This window comes from Pelobates fuscus, chromosome 4 (assembly GCF_036172605.1).
Source record: "Pelobates fuscus isolate aPelFus1 chromosome 4, aPelFus1.pri, whole genome shotgun sequence".
Taxonomy (NCBI): domain Eukaryota; kingdom Metazoa; phylum Chordata; class Amphibia; order Anura; family Pelobatidae; genus Pelobates; species Pelobates fuscus.
The window spans coordinates 300,418,144-300,438,641 of record NC_086320.1 but is presented as its reverse complement, the minus strand read 5'-3'; the positions used below and the strand labels follow the sequence as shown (position 1 = coordinate 300,438,641).

Here is a 20,498-nt window from a genome sequence, read left to right as displayed (position 1 = left end):
GACACAATTGGTTTTGATTCTCATTGAAGATGCAACAAAACATATAGGTGTTAATTTAGTAAACAGAGAGTTAATAAAGCAATTGAAAATGCAAACAATAAAATAAAAAAAAAAACAGTATTACCCTTTTTTGGAGGTTGGTTATTAATTTATTTTAACTCACTCAGGGTTTTTCGCTAAAGTGTGACTTGTTGAGAATTAGACAATATTTCAAATGAATCTAACATTTGTAGGCCAAAATAGCTGCATTCGGAAGGCATGCTTTCAATTCCATTACTTTGGCCTAACATGTTTAATTAATATTGAAATTCGGACAATTTACACTTTAATGAAAAACCATGACTGTTTAATGAGTAAACTCCAACGATTCCACAAACATTGAATTGTTTCAGTGCCATTTGTTGCAGTTTAACCCCTTAAGGACCAAACTTCTGGAATAAAAGGGAATCATGACATGTCACACATGTCATGCGTCCTTAAGGGGTTAATATGTGTCTCTCCACAAAAGCAGTGAACTTGTTAAAGAGACAGATAGCAGTAGAAATCACAGCAGTAATGGAGACACACTCTATATGACTGACAATACACTTTGGCTCTCTTTACTTATTGACAGTGATTTTTAGTTATGATACAAGTTATTTGCCTAATGCAGGAATTTAACCATATATAAAAAAGAAAAAAAAAAAAAAAAACTATAGTATGCAGGAGGCCATGAAATGTCATTTGAATGTGTAAAGAATTAAAACATATTTCTTTTACAAAAAAATATTTTTTTTATATTTGAGAGAAGAATATACCACTCCAATAAACTCCTACCGGTTTTCAATGCATTCACCACTCCAATGAACTCCTCCCCTTTTTCAGTGCTTTCACCACTTCAATTAAGTCCTCCCCGTTTTTGTTGCATTCACTACTTCAATTAACTCCTCCCCTTTTTCGGTGCATTCACCATTCCAGGGAACTCCTCCCATTTTTAGAACACACTACATATGATAAATTCCCTACAATCCACAAACCCCTTTTATTTTTTATTTAGATTGGAAAAGCAGCATTTTGCTTAAATAATATAACACAAAATGAATTTTTCTCTAGTATAAAAAAAAACAAGAACAAAACACCCAGACTATAACAATTATATCTGGTTAAGCTAACCTAATCTGAGCAAAAGTCCAATTGTAATTGAAACTGCAGATTTTTTTATATTTCTTTGTACCAAATTCCCAGTTTGAATGATATTGATTGTTAGCAATATTTGCTGCATTACACTGTAACAGATTTTGGAGAAGGTAAGAGTGGAAAAAAAAGGAATTTGTCCAAAATGTCGCCGTTATAGACAATCTGAGTCTACAGGTTGCTCGGCAACCGTACAGATACCTAAGGTTTGTACACACCATTAGAATTCAAAAGTAGAAAAAACAAACCTCTATTGAGAGACGTTAATATATCTGACATGTATTCAATATGTTCCCCATCCCTTCTGGCATTAAAAGGAATACATTCAATCTGGCATAAAGGGATACTCAAAAATACCAAAACCACAACAACTATGGGGATGATCGCTATGTTTTTGATACAGCCTTTTTTAAAGCAGTTTGAAAAAACTTATGAGCACATTAGCACATTTTACTCACAAATCATTCTCCTTTAAGTTCCATATCCACTAATGCCTGTTCTAGTGGTTATAGTGCTAGTTGGCTGTGTGTCTTATGTATGGTTCTTCCAGTAGGTGTGCTCTTAAGACGTTTGACTAAAATCTGTCACTTAGGATCTTTGTGCTTACTAAAACTCAATATAAACCATAGATGGTACCTACATTTCCTCTGCATCTTCTGATATTAATAGTAGCTCCAACTATTTACAACATGTCCACCTTTAGTTACACTTTATAATAAATTAATGATTACTGTCTTGTACTGTAATTATTGTCACCTCCATCGGAATAAAGTGGATTTAATCCTCATGAGCTTCTTTTAATCATTTGTTGATATATATACACATATACAGATATATAAATATTTTATTTATTTTATATAAATAAACACACACACAGTATCTCACAAAAGTAAGTACACTCCTCACATTTTTGTCAATATTTTAATATATCTTTTCATGTGACAACATTGAAGAAATGACACTCTGCTACAGTAGAGTAGTAAGTGTACAGCCTGTATAACAGTGTAAATTTGCTGCCCCCTCAAATAACCCAACACACAGACATTAATGTCTAAACTTTGGCAACAAATTAGCCATTTCCTTCCACGGTATCATGTGACTCGCTAATGTTACAAGGTCTCAGGTGTGAATGGGGAGCAGGTTTGTTAAATTTGGTGTTATCACTCTCACACTCTCTCATACTGGTCACGGGAAGTTCAATATGGCACCTCATGGCAAAGAACTCTCTGTGGATCTGAAAAAAAGAACTGTTGCTCTACATAAAGATGGCCTAGGCTATAAGAAGATTGCCAAGACCGTGAAACTGAGCTGCAGCACGGTGGGCAAGACCATACAGCGGTTTCATAGGACAGGTTCCACTCAGAACAGGCCTTGCCATGGTCGACCAAAGAAGTTGAGTGCACGCGCTCAGCGTCATATCCAGAGGTTGTCTTTGTGAAATAGACGTATGAGTGCTGCCAGCATTGCTGCAGAGGTTGAAGAGGTGGGGGGTCAGCCTTTCAGTGCTCAGACCATACGCCGCACACTGCATCCAATTGGTCTGCATGGCTGTCGTGTCAGAAGGAAGCCTCTTGTAAAGATGATGCACAAGAAAGCCTGCAAACAGTTTGCTAAAAAAAAAACAAGCAGACTAAGGACATGGATTACTGGAACCATGTCCTGTTATTCGATGAGACCAATATAAACTTATTTAGTTCAAATGGTGTCAAGGTTGTGTGGCGGCAACCAGTTGAGGAGTACAAAGACAAGTGTGTCTTGCCTACAGTCAAGCATGGTGGTGGGAATGTCATGGTCTGGGCCTGCATGAGTGCTGCTGGCACTGGGGAGCTACAGATCATTGAGGGAAACATGAATGCCAACAAGCATTGTGACATCCTGAAGCAGAGCACGATCCCCTCTCTTCAGAGACTGGGCCGCAGGGCAGTATTCCAACATGATAATGACCCCCAACACACCTCCAAGATGACCACTGCCTTGCTAAAGAAGCTGAAGGTAAAGGTGATGGACTGGCCAAGCATGTTTCCAGACCTAAACCTTATTGAGCATCTGTGGGGCATCCTCAAACGGAAGGTGGGGGAGCACAAGGTCACTAACATCCACCAGCTCCGTGATGTTGTCGTGGGCGAGTTGAAGAGGACTCCAGTGGAAACCTGTGAAGCTCTGATGAACTCCAACTGTATATATATATTTGCACCCTTATTACTGAACTGAATTATGATGTTATCTGCTACATTTTTATTAATTCAAAAGAAATCAGAGCCTCTCATGAAAAGAAATCTATAGGTGATTTTGAATTTTTTTTTATCGAATGGTATAAAATCCAGAGAGGTGACCGTTCCCTTTTAAAGCAGATCATTTTACAGATATAGTTATATGTTCCCCCACAGATAGGAACTGCTGGATGCAATTAGCAGTTTAACTTGAAAAATAACATTTATGTTTCAATCTTAAACGTGTAAAAAAAAAAAAATTAAAATAAAAAGGTGTGGGAAGAACCGTGAGAATCTAATTAGTCCTAGCTTCATATCTGTATTTTTTAATATAATATATTTAATGTTTTGGTGTATACATAATCAGGAACTAAATAAAATATGTTCTTTTTATCCTATATCTTCTGAAAAAAGGGGCACTTCATGCCCCATAACCACTACAGCACCTCACCATTAGTTAAACGGATTAGTAACAGGTGCCCTCCCACAGTAAGTTTAAGAACAGTTTGACAGCTTATCGAGCTCCCACTTGAACCAGAAGCTCTGCCACTGAGGCACTCATTGGCTGAGAGTATTTAGCTGGCGCTCTCAGCCAAAGAGTCAATCCTGGGGGAGGGCATTTATTTATATATATATATATATATATATATATATATATATATATATATATATATATATTTTTTTTTAAGAAATGGAGGGACGCGTTAAGGGCTAAAAGGGGTTGTAGCAGGGTGGGAGGGGACATTGAAGCTTAGCTTTTCAGATGCTCTCCCAGTGCTACCTGCAGCGGAAGAAGTTGGAAACCTATGTTGATGGACAGATTCCTACCACCATGACCACTTCTAAAAGTAGAAGTAATCCTTTAATTCTTAATCAGTGATGTTGAGCCATACAACAGGTGCTGCCTGGTCTGCATGTCTATCTAGTATGTGCAACAGATCAGGCAGCAGGAGAAAGGTTAAGCTTAAAGATGGCCTGTTAATACAGCTGTTTATCTGCATTGAGATCATTGCCAAGAGGAAAGGAAGAAGCTTCACTCTGTTGATCTTTGAGCCTGTTGACCAGTGAAAGCTAGAGTCAGGATGAAGGATCCAGTAGCAAAAACTATGGAGATGCAGCTTGGAGGACTACAAGATCAGGTAGTCTGGTCTGGCAGCTGGGTTGCATTACTCCAAGATCAAGGAGTCTGCTCGGGCAGCAGGATCACTTGATATGCTTGAAGTCCTCTCTTGTAAGGTCAAGAGAGTCGGAGTAGTGCATTAGTCGGTAAGGGGCAGTAAATAAAGAGCTACTACAACAAGGCCGCACAGCCTCAACATGTCACAAAATGAACAAGCAGTTAGCTTTGGTCACGCAAACTAAAAACATGTAATAACGTCACCTATGGAAGGCTGGAGTTACGCAATCACAGTTATTAAAGTGACTAAAGAAAGAAGGCACACAGTATTGTATAGTTGGGGATAAAGCGGTTACAGTAGGTAATTTTGATCAGGGATGAGTTTCTAGGTGATTATCCCTTGCCTTATCGCTCATTTTAAGTTATCTTCTTTAGGTCTGGTAATATAATAGTATCAGGTGCATCATGACTCCTATACCTTCACCTTTGCCGAAAGGCAATTCCTTAAATGAAGAAATCAATACAGATATTTTTCAGTATTAGACGCTTTATATCACAAGGCACTGAAGTGGATAGAGTAACTTGACTTTCGGATTGCTATCTACCCATCCAGAATGTTATGTATCTGTATTTTCGTGCAGAGGGTTTACAATATTTTACGATGTTTAGTGTGCACTTGTGGTGCTCGAATTCTCGTTTTCTACTTTGAAACGGCCTCTTGCTTTTAATACTGAAGGAATCAGACTTAAAGGTGTTTGCATAACAATAATCACATATGGCTCAATTTGAAATTGGAATCTTTACATCAAGCATGGGAAGTCATTATTCTGTGAATGCTTAAATAGCCATCATGTTATTTGACATACAATGTATGATTTTCCACACTCAGATTATAATGAGTGAAACAATATGCATCTATGAAAATACAATCCTACATTTTTAAACTTCAGTTTTTAGGGCGAGTTTATGGAACATTAGTGGATGGTATGTCTGTCATAGCGCTCTTGAATACTAGGACATCTTAAACAGTGAGAACACTTAGCACTTTCAAAGCCTCAAGGCAAGAAATTCAATCATCATTTTTAAAAGCCTGTTTGGAAGCAATTTATAAACAATATTCCATTTTATCTTTGTGCCCAAACCTTAAAAATGTAAGCTTTATAAAAATAGTATAATTGTAATAATGAAAAGAAATATGTTACAAACATTCCACAGTAAAGGGTAACGGAATAAATTGAAATATTTGAATACTGACATTTAGTTTCCCCAAGTGGACAAGTCTGAAACAGGATTATAATTTGGTAGTGTTCATTGACATTCACCATTATCCCTATTTCTTGGGAAACCCTAAATGAAGTCAGTCAATACTAGCACTAAATCTATAACGGATAAGGTGTATCTTCAGTTTCCTGTATATACCAGTCTGCTAATCACTCCTCTTCTGTAACATTAGCTGCAGACAAATTCCATTTTCATTCATCCAAAATGTCTAAATGCTGGCATCTTGTTTCTTACCTGAGAAAATTCAGATAGGAGCACTGCTGAAAGATGAAATAATAGATTTTCTGTAAACTCTGGAAAAAGAAGCGTTATATTTTCAACTCTTCAAAATAATAATAAAAAAAAAATCCAAAATGTTTGGCAAAGCTGCGGCTAATACACATGAATAAAGTATTTTTTTTTTTTAAATGTAGATGGAAACAGATTATAGACTGCCACAAGTTTCCAGGAATCTTTATGGTGAGGTATCACGGATTGCATGCTGATGTAAGTATGGTGACTTACTCATCTGAATATTGTTGAATATATTTCAGTGGATCATCAAGGATGACTACAGCGATTACATATATTGCTTTTTTTGTTTTGTTTTTTATTCACAAAAAATAATCTAGATTTGCTGGGCCTAGAATCGAAACAAAAAATACAAACGTATAAAATACATATTGCATTCTGCTACTTCTTCCCACTATGTCCTTCAGGGACCAACATACATTATCCTAATGAGTGGACTCTTTACATCTTAAAAGGAATCGGTTATCCTAATTATAACTTGTGCTTAACTTAAGCATAAACGTCATTATAAACATTATGCTAAATGATTTGCTAGCAAATGTATAGACTGGGAGAAAAAAGTATTTAAAATGTGTCAATCACTTCTTAGACCAGAGAGGAGGGGTCGCTGGCAGCAGCGAGGAAGCTCAGTCTTCCTGCTCCTCACTGCTCCCTCGTGCGCGCCATCTGTAGTGCTACCGGGTGCCGGAACATGATGTCATCATCACTAAACTGCATGCGTGAGGAGCAGGAAGGGAGACCCCACACCAGCTCCCAAAGGTAGGGAGCAATAAATAAAATGATGTGTGTGTGCAAGAATGTGTAAGTGTGTGTATCTGTCAGTGAGTGTGTGTGTGTCTGTCTGTCTGTCCGTGAGTGTGTGTTTCGGTGAGTGTGCCTGTCAGTGTGTATCTGTTAGTGTGTGTGTGTGTCTGTCAAAGAGTGAGTTTGTGTAAGTGTGTGGCTGGACAGTGGAGGGTCAGGAGAACGCAACACCACGTCACATTACGATGTGACGTCAACAAGCTCCACCTTCACAGGGTTTCAAGGAGTTGTGGGAGGATCCGCTTTGGCACAGGGTGCGAGCGGCGTCATAGGGGGTATACCAGAGGGTGAACTCCGGAGTCGCATACTTGCAGTGGCAATGTGAGTGGAGTCTGCTTGTTGGCTAATATTGTTTTTTGTTTTTGTTTTTTAAACAAAGGCCAGGGTTTAGTAGAGGGGGTGCTGGGATTTAGTATAGCGGGGTGACTGGGATTTAGTATAGAGGGAGGCACTGGGGTTTAGTAGAGGGGGATGCTGTTGTTTTTTGTATACTGTACTTTTCAATACAAACCTACGTTTCTATAAAAAATTCAGGTGTTTTGGTTTTTTTTTTTTTGCAGTCTACATAAACTTAAACCTTATTTATTTGGTCCGTGCTAGCCTTTGAGTTTGACATGCTTGCTGTAGAGCATTATGAGAGATAACTTCTATAGAGTTACCCTGTCAGAGAACCAAAGAACTGAGAGACAAGGACAATAGAAGAGAACTCACACAGGCAGTCCTTCTGCTTTCAAAGAATAGCGACCACTGCGCATGCATGGTGGTTGCTATGGGAACTCCCTGGCCGACACAGTTAGCCCTGGCTAAGGAGTAAAGTAAAGTAAAGGAGTGTCAGACCTCACTCTGTTCAGACGCAAGTGTTTCGGCATCATAAAGGAGGTTTGCCTTATTTGGGAGAGTGTTTCCAAGCAAGGCAAATCAATTAAGTCAGTGGTAGGCCTCTAGTGAGTACATGGTGGCGCTGGATCAGAGGGCCAGGTGACTCATGACAGGTTTACTCTAATTCCAAAGTAATAGTTTTAATACGTATAATAAAAAGTTAACTATAGAATGAGGATTGCCGTTTTCACATTCCCACCCCCCACTCTTTTACTGAGCTGCCTTTTCAATATGAGAAATATATCTAAAAGAGATTCATCATTTAAACTTTGACATAAATTTAAAGCTTCTCCCATAATGAATATAAATAAATAAGCAAATCATCCATCACAGAGAGCAGCATCTCATACAGAACATGTTAATAGGATGCAACAGGATTGACCATTTTATTATGCATTTATTAGTTATTATTCTTACTTGTCCCAATGTGTAACTGCTGTAAGGCTAATTAAACATAGGTTTGTTTTGTATTGGAAATTCTCATTACGAATATTTTATATATATTGTATATTGTTTTTATCGGTCAAAAGGAAGCATTCAGGTCCAGAGGTAGCATCCAAGGCAGATATAGACAGAAATACCATATGCCATTCTCAATAACCACAACAGGGATTCACAAACTAAACCTCATGCACCAACAGTTCAAGATTCTTCCTTTATTTTCCAATGAGGATACTGATAAATCCTTCAATTGTTCACGAGGACTGAAACAATTACTCTAAAATATGTAAAAAATAAAAATTAAAAAAAAAGCTTTTTGTTCAGATCATAGTCAACACAGTGGTCATCATCCATGAAAGCCAGTAGCATGTGACCCAGCAAGGGGCCGAGTTCTAGAGGATGTAGATCTTTTCCGCAAGCATGGTTGAACTATCTTCATGCCATCACACCTTACATAATGTCTTACCTCCTGGAATCACTTAAAATAGCACTAAGGTCAACCAGCCCACTTCATCTCAAGCTTGGGTACACGGTATTTGCTGTGCATGCATATCAGGACCCCAATGCTCCTCTAAGAGCATCATTAGCTTCTCCGTCTCATTGCAGGAGGAGGAGAGGTAAGCAGCGCCGAATTAGCTTTGGCACTGGAAAAGGGGATGTAAAAATATTGGGGACACATGGGGGGAACCTATACAAACAATTACATAGACTCTGAAGCGTTAGGAACACTGGTTTGTAAAAAAAAAAAATGAAATAAAATAAAAATCTCTTATTGAAATCTGTCCCTAAATATATTACTATAATTACATTAGAGCTACCCGTTATATATACTGATTGTATAAACTGTGAAATGCACAGGCACCTAGAAATGCTTTATATACGTGCTGTGCCCCCTTTACTGTGGGGTCACAGATTTTAGTTGGATGTGTTTCTTCCTTTCATCAGAGTTTTTGAAGTCTCTTTTGATAAGTGTTGGTGTCTGTAACCCTGCATAAAGCAGTGGGCGGGCACTGTGCGAGATATAATCAGACAATGTCTCGATAGCCTGGATGTACAAACTGTATAGCTTAAATGTTATGTTAGACCAGGATTATAAAGAAATAATACCTTGGGTAATACGCAGCAGTGAATTAAACGTAGATGTTATATTTTATTGGTTTGTGTTTTCTTAACATTATTAAAAAGTGCTAAACGATTTATAGAAAGACACACCTAATATATCAAATTAGTCAAAATGTTAAAATCCCTTGCAAAAAAAAAAAAAAAAAAAAAAAAAGAATAGGGTTATTCACTAGACTCTGAATCCTAGCAAATAAAATCCAAACTGCAAAATCTATGGTGGCAGATCAGATTTGTAAACAAATTTGTAAAAAATTTCCATTTCAAATTGTAATGACTGGTTGCAATAAATTGCCATTTCAACTGAGATGTTAAAAGGTTACTCCAAGCACCATGATCACTTCTGTGATTTCAAGGGCTCATGTTGCCCGGAGTCTGTAGGTGTAGAGTGTTATAGTGAATGGTGCACATACAGAGATTAATTCCTTAATTGCCAGAGGTGTAACTCCACCTCCGGCACAGTCATTAGCCAGCCCAGAACAAAGTTCCAAACTTGCTAAAATCAATTAGGCGCAAAATTGGCCTATACCAGAACGTACAGCATACTGGCATCAGAAAGCCAATGGCTTCCCCTCCATGCTGCCCTTCCCCTCTCTCCCCCTCCCAATTTGTTTTAGGGGGGGATTCTCTGGCCACCTATAGTTTGGCCCCTACTGTAGGTATTGCTAAGACAGAGATGACAAATTTTCTTCTAACCATACCAATTCCTACCAGCAATGGGCACTTTGATAGGCTGACAGTTGTCAGCTGACACTCTCAGCCACTCACAATCATCCATCTCTGCTCAAACTAATGCTTCTCCATTAGCCCAATCAGCAAGGACTCTTGAGGACTCTAGTGTAGCATTAAACATTAAGAATGCGCTAATGCTGAATGAAAGGACAGCTCCAAACAATAGAACCACTTCATTGAGAGGAGCAGTTACAAAACTTACAGTGTCCCTTCAAGTAAGGGCCCTTTTTCAGTTGACAAATCATAATTATTCACAATCCCTCATTAGAAGGAAAACCACTGAAAGGTAAATTGCACAACAGTGATGTCTAAGCTTTAGAATGTCTGGTACCTTAGACAATGGCTCCCCATGATTCCTAGCATACCATAATACAATTAATATCAGCTGGTGTACTGAGAATTAGACAGCACTGGTTTAAATGTACTACATACCCACACAAAATAAGAAAGAAATAATATATAAATATATATAGATGAGTTATCCCCCCAAATTACTTAGATTTTAGCAATTCATAAAGTTTAAGGGATAACTGAAGTATTGATGAAATCAAACCTGGAACACTAAAGTTATAACAGGTTCAGCACTTTATAAAAGAACCTACTGATAAACCTTGCCAACAAAGTAAGGATTGCTCTCCATGGATTGCGTTTACTAGTTTATTAAGCTAGTAAATGCTCCCATTATTTCACATCTAAATGATATTATGTAATACTTAATTCCCTCTACCGCTCATACGAGTTTTATTAATTTAGCGCACACACACACACACACACACACACACACAGTCTTGTCCTGCAAATGTCTGACAAAGAAGGACATTCTGTGAAATATGTGAACATAAGCCTCAGAAAGAGTCTTGTTGGTGCCCTGTGTGCATGATTGCACCGATTAAATCCTTTACAGCCATAGACAGGTGACATCTATTTGTCAAACCAAAAGCTGCATAGCTATTTTCAACCCCATCTCTGTCTAGTTTAAATTGTTACTTCTGATTCAATGAACAAAATGATGATGGTTTTGTTAAAATGTTTTATTCCTAAATATAAAGTGGAATTGAGACCCAGGTATGTGAAATGCATGTAAACCATCTTCATACCCACATCTATAGACCTTTTCAGTTATGATATCCGAGCACTGGGACACACATTGAGATGCAATATGTCATACATGTTTATCAGCCTAACTACCTTTGGCACACCGTTTTTTTTTCTTTAATTTTAGATCAGTATGCTGCTTAGTCTGGAAGTTGATGTTAAACTCTAGACTGTTTCTATATCAAAGAAAAGACCAATAACCCATAACTGGCGGGGATGTGAAGAGTTGATCCTTTCCTTAAAGGGACACTATAGTCACCAGAACAACTACGGCTTATTGAATTTGTTTTGTTGAGTAGAATCATTACCTTCAGGCTTTTTGCTGTAAACACTGTCTTTTCAGAGAAAATGCAGTGTTTACATTGCAGCCTAGTGATAACTTCACTGGCCACTCCTCAGATAGCGGGATCCTTCCTGGGTCATGGCTGCCTAAAATGCATTCAAACATTCAGTATCTCCTCCCTCTGCATGCAGACACTGAACTTTCCTCATAGAGATTCATTGATTCAATTCATCTCTATGAGGAGATGCTGATAGGCCAGGGCTGTGTTTGAATCATGCTGGCTCTGCCCCTGATCTGCCTCTTTGTCAGTCTCAGCCAATCCTATGGGGAAGCACTGTGATTGGATTAGGCTACCACTTCTGATTAGGTCAGCAGACTGCTTGTTTTTTTTTTAGGCAAACAGCATGCAGATCTACAGCTTCTGGCTTGAATAAAGTAAGATGTTGCTATATTTATGGAGGCATGAGGGGCCCAGGGGGGCTAGATGGTGGTTTTAACTCTATAGGGTCAGGAATACATGTTTGTGTTCCTGACCCTATAGTGATCCTTTAAAACCATGGAAAATAGTCAAGAGAAAAATATAGATATATGTAAATCAATTCCTGCAATTTTAAATTGCACTCGTTCAAGTGGTAAATTACTTTCATTTTATACCTTTTAAATCTTAAAAATAAATAAATAAAAATTGCAACAATTCGATTGTTTTTAAGTTGTCTTCAAGTGACGTTTAAATTGATTTCAATCGGCATTCCAAACGATTATTTTGTCTGTAGAAATGATTCCGTTGTCTGGGGAGTGTGATGTTCATTACTTTGCAAAGTGCTATCGTCAATTTCATCCTAGGAAAGATAGATTCGATTTCTATCAAGGAGTGCCTGAGTGCAGGTGCTAATGTGGTTGAATTCATGCTGCCGTGTCAATGGGAGATTTGCAGACGTTCGCATCATTCTATTCTGGATTCTTTAAGAAATGGTTATTGGAAGCTCTCCGGGGAGCAAATTTATCCTGATACCAACCACAACCAGCTTTCAAGACAATTTAATATGGATAACATTTTCTTTAAATGGACATATCATCTAAGGGAACGTGAGGTTAATTTTTTTATTTTTTTTAATCTATACGTCATGTTCACACTTTAATCAGTAGCTTTTATAAAAAAAATATATATATATATGTTTAACCTTAAAATTTTTACTCTACAGGAATGATTAGTAAACACAAGTAAATCCCCACCTGAAAGCAAAGTTCCCTTGACTTAAGCACTAATAAGAAAGAAAAATAAGTACAGACATTTAACAAGGGATCATCACCACTTGTTGGGGGATAAGGGAGGTAGCTCGAACAACCCAAACCAGAGTCTTTTCTTTCTGGTCGTAATTAATTTATATCCGAGAGAACGGGAGCAACACCTTGAAAAAGTCCACAAATACAGGTCAATATGCAATGTGAAGAGAGGACAAGGGGTAGGTTATAGTGTAGTATGTAGGCCATCGACTGAAGAAAATGAAAGCAAATACACTTACAGTGTATGGAGCTGGCAAATGACTGGGCAGTATAATCCCTGAATGTGGATATGTAGTTGGTGTCTTAGTCCAATGGCGGGTAATTCACAGGTATATAAAAGAAAAAGAGAATGACACCAATCTAGTGTAATATCTTGGATATACTGGATACAGTGAATATATAAGTGCACGCTTACATATTTTGGCGCCATGACAAGCTTCGTGACAAGCTTTCGAATGGACCCTGCACAGCTGCCATGACATCAGGCGGGGGCGTGGAAAGCAGTGGGCCCTTCGCTCGGTGCTGGATTTCAGTTAATACCTTTTTTTTATAGTAATGGGGTGTGGAAACTTAAGAATACTGGGCATTACCCATTTTAAAAATGAATGCATTAAAAAGGGTTGTAGTAATCCTTTAACCCCTTAAGGACCAAACTTCTGGAATAAAAGGGAATCATGACATGTTAGACATGTCATGTGTCCTTAAGGGGTTAAAAAATAGTATCATGTTTTTTTTGTTTTTTTTTTAAGAAAAAAGGAAAACTGTAGGTCTAGAGAAAAGGGGCAGAATTATGTGCTGATGGAGATCAGCTAATTATAAATGCACCCATCATAACCAACTGTAACCTAATATACATATTGCATGGCCCAATAAAGTTGGTCAGTCGAAACCTTCAAAATTTGCTGAATTAACTTTCCAAACTTTGGATCTATAGGCAATCCCACTGCATATGGCCCACAGATCCAGTAATAGATTTGTATCTTCAATACCCTGTTAGTGTGTGTTAGTGCAAAGCAAACACATTGTTTTATTCCAGAAAGGAATAAATGTGTATAATGTATTTTGGGTCTATAATACCTCCTGTTCGCTGATAAACCCACAATAAATATCTGCATTCGCTAAAACGTAAACTGTACACAGAAAGGGTATATCAGTTGTGGCAGTCAACCTTTAGCTCCTCAGCTTTTGTTTAGCCATTAATACCCAAGATGTTCATGAACCCAAAGCTCTAGAGTGCACGTCATTTTTACAATATTTTTGATGAAGAATATATTACATCTAACTCTGGAACTGTATGAAAAGTTCAAGCACCGGGGATGCTATGCACTGAAACTTATAATCTAGTCGATGTAATTTATTGCATCCTCATAGAACTGTTGTTTTAAAGTTTGTATTTGTTGAATCACATATTTAGATTGAATGACTAGCCTACAGTTATTTTTCTGAAAGAAAGATTTTAATGCCTTGCTCTAGGTGATAGTGCTGCAGTGCAGATCAGTAGTAAAGTCTAAATCTGTAAAACGTGTGTTACTATGGAGACAGCTGATTTACTGTGACCATCTCTATATCCCTGCATTTTTTTCTGAAGCTTATCAGGATAAAAAGTCGTTTAGAAGCAATGACTTGCTTCTTATCTTTTGCAATGGTTTCCTCGCTACTTTTTTCAATAAATAAAAGCATGTGGCACTTTAAAAATTGATTGCATGTCAGCAAGCAACAATTTCAATTTCTCAGTTACAAAGACACCAAGTAACTTAATAATCAGCACCTTGGATGATCAGATGTTCAAGGTATTGCCTTCTTCAATTGAAATTAGTAATATTTATAGTATTCATTGAACATTTCCATGTATTTAATGAAATATTTGCTTATTTTAGCTGTTCTAATCCAAGTTGCACACTTTGTATCATATTCAAGTTAACACTCTCTACCAGGCGTAATTTCTTAAATGGGATTGTGCCTAAAAATACGTGAACAGAAAAAAAATAAAGTAGAATAATTTAAAAAAAAAAAAAAAACCAACATTTTTTTTACTGAAACAAGATATACAAATGTGTAATTCTGTCCCATAAAATATCCCATATTTTGAGCTATACCAAACAGTGATCTGTTATCTTGCAACTGCATGTGTCGAAGGAGCACATGTCTTATGATGCTCAATAAAATGATAGTGGACTATTAACTTTAAAACCAACTGGTTGCACATCTTCGCATATTTAGTGAAGAAACATCTGCAATACTAAAGCTAACGCTGGTGTATGAAGTCCTTGAAAAGGTCATCGACAAAAAGCTTAGAGAAAAACTAAATTGGAAATATAGGATCACCTCTCTCTCTGTGCTTCCAAGCTTTTACCTGCATTAAAGGGAGCCAAATAATGCATTCCATTGCCAAAGAAACAAAGAACAATATGTTTCAGTCATCTTTATAAACAAAAGTTAATGGTTTTCCTTAGAAAAAGCTGAATAAGAAATGAAAGAAAGCAATGCATCATTCGCTACACTTCGCTCCCAAACCTCTCAATGAAAGTAGCATAAATAGCACATTTCTATTGGTTTGAGGAGATAAAAGAAATATAGAAAGGATGAATAAGCAGTACAAAAGAAGATTGGTCCGAATTTCAAGGCCGTGTACTGAATGCTGCAACTAGGAAAATAATCAACAGTTTTAACTATTACAACTGTATGGTATATTTGTTTGTTTTTTTATATCAACGAGATACTCTGTTATGTCGAAATACCTGTATATACCCAATTTCAAATCAGTTTTAACCTATCTGAGACAGTAATCCAAATCTTTTCTAGACACCTGGCTGCAGGCAAAATGATTCAATTATGAGCAATTTCATGTTATATCAGGTACATGAGTCATCTACCCCATATTTTTCGTGCACTGACTTACTTTTAAAGAATTCCTTCATTGGACGATTGACATAATATCACTTATATAGATATCATTCCATCTATACATTGTGCTGGCCAAATTGCTAGCAAACGTAAGAAAATCGATATCTTTATTTTTATTCCAAGACACAGTACTGCAGGAAGTAAAACAATTAATCTGGTACCATAACAACTACCGTGCACAGTAATGATTATAGTACGTGTAGTGTTCCTATAACAGAACAGAACAAACGATTCGGAGCAGAAAAAAAATAATCAAAGCTCCTTCTATAGAAATAATTTCATACCCTCTATGCACTGAGCCCCGCTTTCAGTTCCAAACATACGACTGCATAAACATAGAGAACAAACTGATATTGCACATTGTGTACAGCATTTCCTGGTGGCAAGTACATTTACGTAAGTTAAATTGCAGGCTGTCAGTGTTTCCAAAACATGGCAGGATATATTTTCACTCAAAGTAAATAGTCATATAAAATATGATAGAATGCTATTGAGAGAATGGCATTGGGAAGGAGGTGGGCCAGGTTTAGAGAGGGCTTCATGATGCACCTGTCTGAAAAGCCGTAACCAACAGCTGCACAGACCAGCCATACTCAGGACGGCCCATGCGCAGATCACTAGTGAAATACTCTTGCATGGGCTAAATAACTTGAGTTTAGCTTGCACAGCAAAACTGTGATGCACTTATTGGGGATATGCCTTTGGTGTTCTTAAAAAGCAGAACACCAGTGAAAAGAACGCCAAATTGGGACCATCCTGCTGAATCCAGGACTGTTGGCAGGTATGAAGTCACAGTGCCTATGGCTGTAAAGATAAGCATCACTAGAACTGCGTGCGTTTACGGCAAATACCATTTATGAAGATACAAAAGAAAGCTGTGGATATCATTTTATTTTTCTCTCATGCATTTCTTCGTTGAAGTTGTCAAAGCTCAGACAAGATTTCAGGATTATTTGTACATGTTGACTTGAATGGGTGAATGCGAACTGACTTACTGAACGTAAAGCTGAGAAAAGAAACAGGGTGAGCCCTGCTTGACAGGAGTGAGAATTCAGGAGAGGTGGATGTGTGGCATATACAAATCTGTGTACCAGAGGTTGTGCAAAAGTTCAGGTCATCATCTGCTTCTCTCCAACAATAAGTGATGCATTGAAATGGACAAATGTGACATAGTCCTCAATGCTGCTCTACAAAAGTTTCCGTGACCTCCTGTGTTCAGAAATTGTGTAGCTCATTCGATATCAATATGAATGAAAATGTGTCTCTCTGTATGGAGAGTAACGCACATGTTCCATTTTTATTAGGCTATAAGAAGTGGCATCATCTGGCTGTGGATACCAATATGCATTGCTCTGACTTACGGCACTTTTTGCTTGTGTTTTGCAAAGTGATAAAATCTCCTTTACTCTCTTTAGACTGAAAGTTCTGAGAATCTGCATACAGGTAAACCTCTGGAAGATGGAGAATAAATAAAGGGGGAATGTTCTGTTCTGCAAAATATCAGATAATATATAAAGATAAATATATACCTGTATATGTAAGTGTCAAAGTGTGTCAAAGTGTCTTGCTGAAATGTTGCACATACATGGTCCTTGCATTATCACCATTTCAGCAAGCTTAAAGGTATACTATAGTCACTAAAACAACTTTAGCTTAATGAAGCCGTTTTTGGGGATAAATCATGCTCAATTATCTGCCATTTTACAGTCCTAGCCACACCTCCCCTGTGACTAACAGTTTGCACGAAAAAAATAAATGAAACTTTAAAAGTTTTATCTACTGCTCTGTAAATTGAATTTCAATCACACACAGGAGCCTCCAGTGCAAGGGATAAAAAAAAAATCCTAATGTGCAATAAAAAAGTGTCTCACTTTACAGGAAGCGTTTAGGAAGGCTGTTTATGTCACAGGGAGGTGTGAACGAAATCATATATATACACCTATATATAAATATATATGTATATATCACTATATATATACACCTATATATAAATAAAAATAATTTTCAAAAATTATATATATATATATATATATATATATATATATATATATATAGCCTTCTACTATGTTTCACTGAAATAATAGTTGAAATTTAATAGTTGAAAAAAACAACTGGAAAAAAAAGATTAAGTATTTCTGTTGATATAATTATTTCACCTCCTTGCCATCTACAACAGATTAGTAAGCAAACAAGACTGTGGCTAATATAAGATGTATTTTAATATTTTTTTGGAATAATTGTGGTAAAGTATGGTGAGTGCATCTGTGTCGGAGTATGTGTGTCTAGCAGTGTATATTTGTGTAAAAAAGTGTGCGTTTTGTGTGTGTTTGTGTATGAACTAGCAGATTACTTGTGTGGGTGGCAGCGTGTACCTGTGTGTGTATTTCAGGGTGTATTTGTATGCACCAGTGTGTCTGCAGATGTGTGTGCGTGCATGCATGCGTATGTGTGTGTGTATGTGTGCATGTGTCTGGGGGAGCCCAGGAGTCCTGATGGTAGCCCTGGTTATGATGAATTCTGCTGTTCCATTGTAAGGACACAGATTATGTTAGGTAGAGCTAGTCATTTCTCAAAGTTACAAACAATAAATAAAACTGGCCAAAGCAGTAATTTGTGAATTATACATTATGGAAAAAAGTATTGTTCCAGTTTAGCCTATGATTTGCCATTCCCCGAAAAATTCTCAATTGTGGTGTGAAGTTTCACAAATTCTGCTTTTAATTCAGCACAATCCGCTGTTTAATGAATAAACCCAAACTTAATCCAGACATGTGATTTATGACCAGTACAATGTCTAACATTAACTTGAGCTGTGGAGACCCGCGCTATTCTTTAAAACGATACAAGCTGTTTCCTAGTCAGTCGTAGCCACTATGTAAACATTCCTATATCAATACGCAATGTTGAATACGCAATGCCTTAAAAATTGTGTTTCCCTTTATTAAACTGCCCTGATTCTATCTAGTTTCCGGCAACACTTTACCGCGGTAATGGAGAGAAATTTAAACTTGTCAATATTTTCATTGGATAGGAAATAATCAGCTTGATGTTGGCAGACAACATGGAAATTATTTCAATCCAATCAGTTATATTGGTATACTTGGCTGAAATAGCTTTGCATTTTTTCCCTAGTAAAGCTATGTTGTGGAGGACTTTTTTCCCCAGGTCTAGAGGAAAAAGTACTCCATTAAATAAAATTTTAAAATTTGTTTTAAAAAAAGATCCGCCTTTAAATTTCCCGGCAACCAATGCACTTGCATTCATTATTACCAGGCTTTTGAGGTCAAAGGGAGAATATGCAGCCTTGTGGGTTTTGCAAATCACTGCAATTGCCATAGTGGTCTTAATTTGTAATTTTACACAATGATTTAAATATCAATCTTCACCATTGTTGACCTACCCGCTTCTATTATTCTCTTTTCCTTTCTTCACAGTTGATATCACAGGTTGGAACCTCACTTGGCTTTCGGCCCATCTTTTTAACCGTGTGAACGGTCTCTTTTATCCCCTCATTTCCAACTTCCAAAACTCCACTGGTTTCTGACCCATCAACATACTATCATCAAATTCCTTACTCTCATGTACGAATCCTTTCACACCTTTACACCTCTTTAATGTTCGTACTTCTCGTTATGTTCTCTACACTCCTTCACCTGCTTTACAATTATCCCACACTTCTTCCATGTGATCCTTTTCATCTCTCCACATGTTGAAACTCCTAAAACCCTATTATTGGATCAAATGACCTCTTCCCATGCTCAAATTTCCTCCTTGACACATTTGAAAACTTCTGGAAAAAATACCAATTCAAAAAAACTTTAGGGATGAGGCAGAGTGTCGTCCGTGATACAACTCATTTCACTGGAAATGCACAGATAGACCTGTACAGAAATGGGGCAGGTCCACTCACTAAAGAGCATCAAAAAGAGTGTCAGCCCGGCTTTCCTATGGACTGGCTGAATGCGCGCACGGCTCATGCTGCGCATGCGTATTCAGCCGATGACGGGGAAAGGAGGCGGAGAGTCCCCACCGCCGAGGGAGCCCAGCGCTGAAGAAAGGTAAGTGATTTAACCCCTTCCTACCCCTAGAGCCCGGCGAAGGGGGACCCTAAGGGTGTGGGGGACCTGTACATTAAAGGACCACTATAGTGCCAGGAAAACGAGTATGTTTTCCTGGCACTATAGTGGCCCTTTAATGTACGATTTTTTTCAGCTTGGATTACAATGTGCACAATTCTGTACTCTATTAGTATATTTTCACATATGACAGATTAAAGAAATAAAAACAAATTATATATAGATCGAGAGTAGCCAACATAATGTCCTCTAGCTGTTGATATGTATTCCCTGTGAAGATTGGCAGCCATTTTGTTCCCTTTTGATAAGCAATCAAGGAGAAATTGTATTTCTTTTTCCAACAGGCTTATTATTGCCCAGATTTTTGTATGTGGCTGGAAATGAGTCAGTCTAAGCTGCTGCGTCTTACAAATAAATTGTGTGTCTTTGTTTTTGCCAGCAGGTCTGCCTGCAGGTATCATGATATCTGTAATTACTTGCTTCTCCTGCAATAGCAAGCTCACTCAGCCTTGAAGAAAGCCTTATTTTTATTGTATAATCAGGCTAAAAATAGAGTCATAAAATAACAAAATGAATCTTGCCTAATCAATTATATCTCACCATAACAGTCCAATGCAGATAAGACAGGGCGTCTCAAACACTCACTACACTAGAACAATGTACATGGAGCCATTATAATTCCGATTTAGTTCAGCAAAATAGAATGGGGAAAAAAAAATAAGGAATTTTTTTAATCCACCAATTGATTTACTAACATACATCAGATAAGGTAAGAAAAAACCAAAAACAAAACATAATTAACATGTTGC

The 20,498-nt window shown here is 37.5% G+C and overlaps 1 protein-coding gene across 3 annotated transcripts in view; it reads right to left on the bottom strand.

Annotated features, from left to right (window-relative positions):
- DIP2C (disco interacting protein 2 homolog C) overlaps window positions 1–20,498 on the bottom strand; it is a 446,084-nt gene that overhangs the window by 252,277 nt on the left and 173,309 nt on the right. The window lies entirely within an intron of this gene.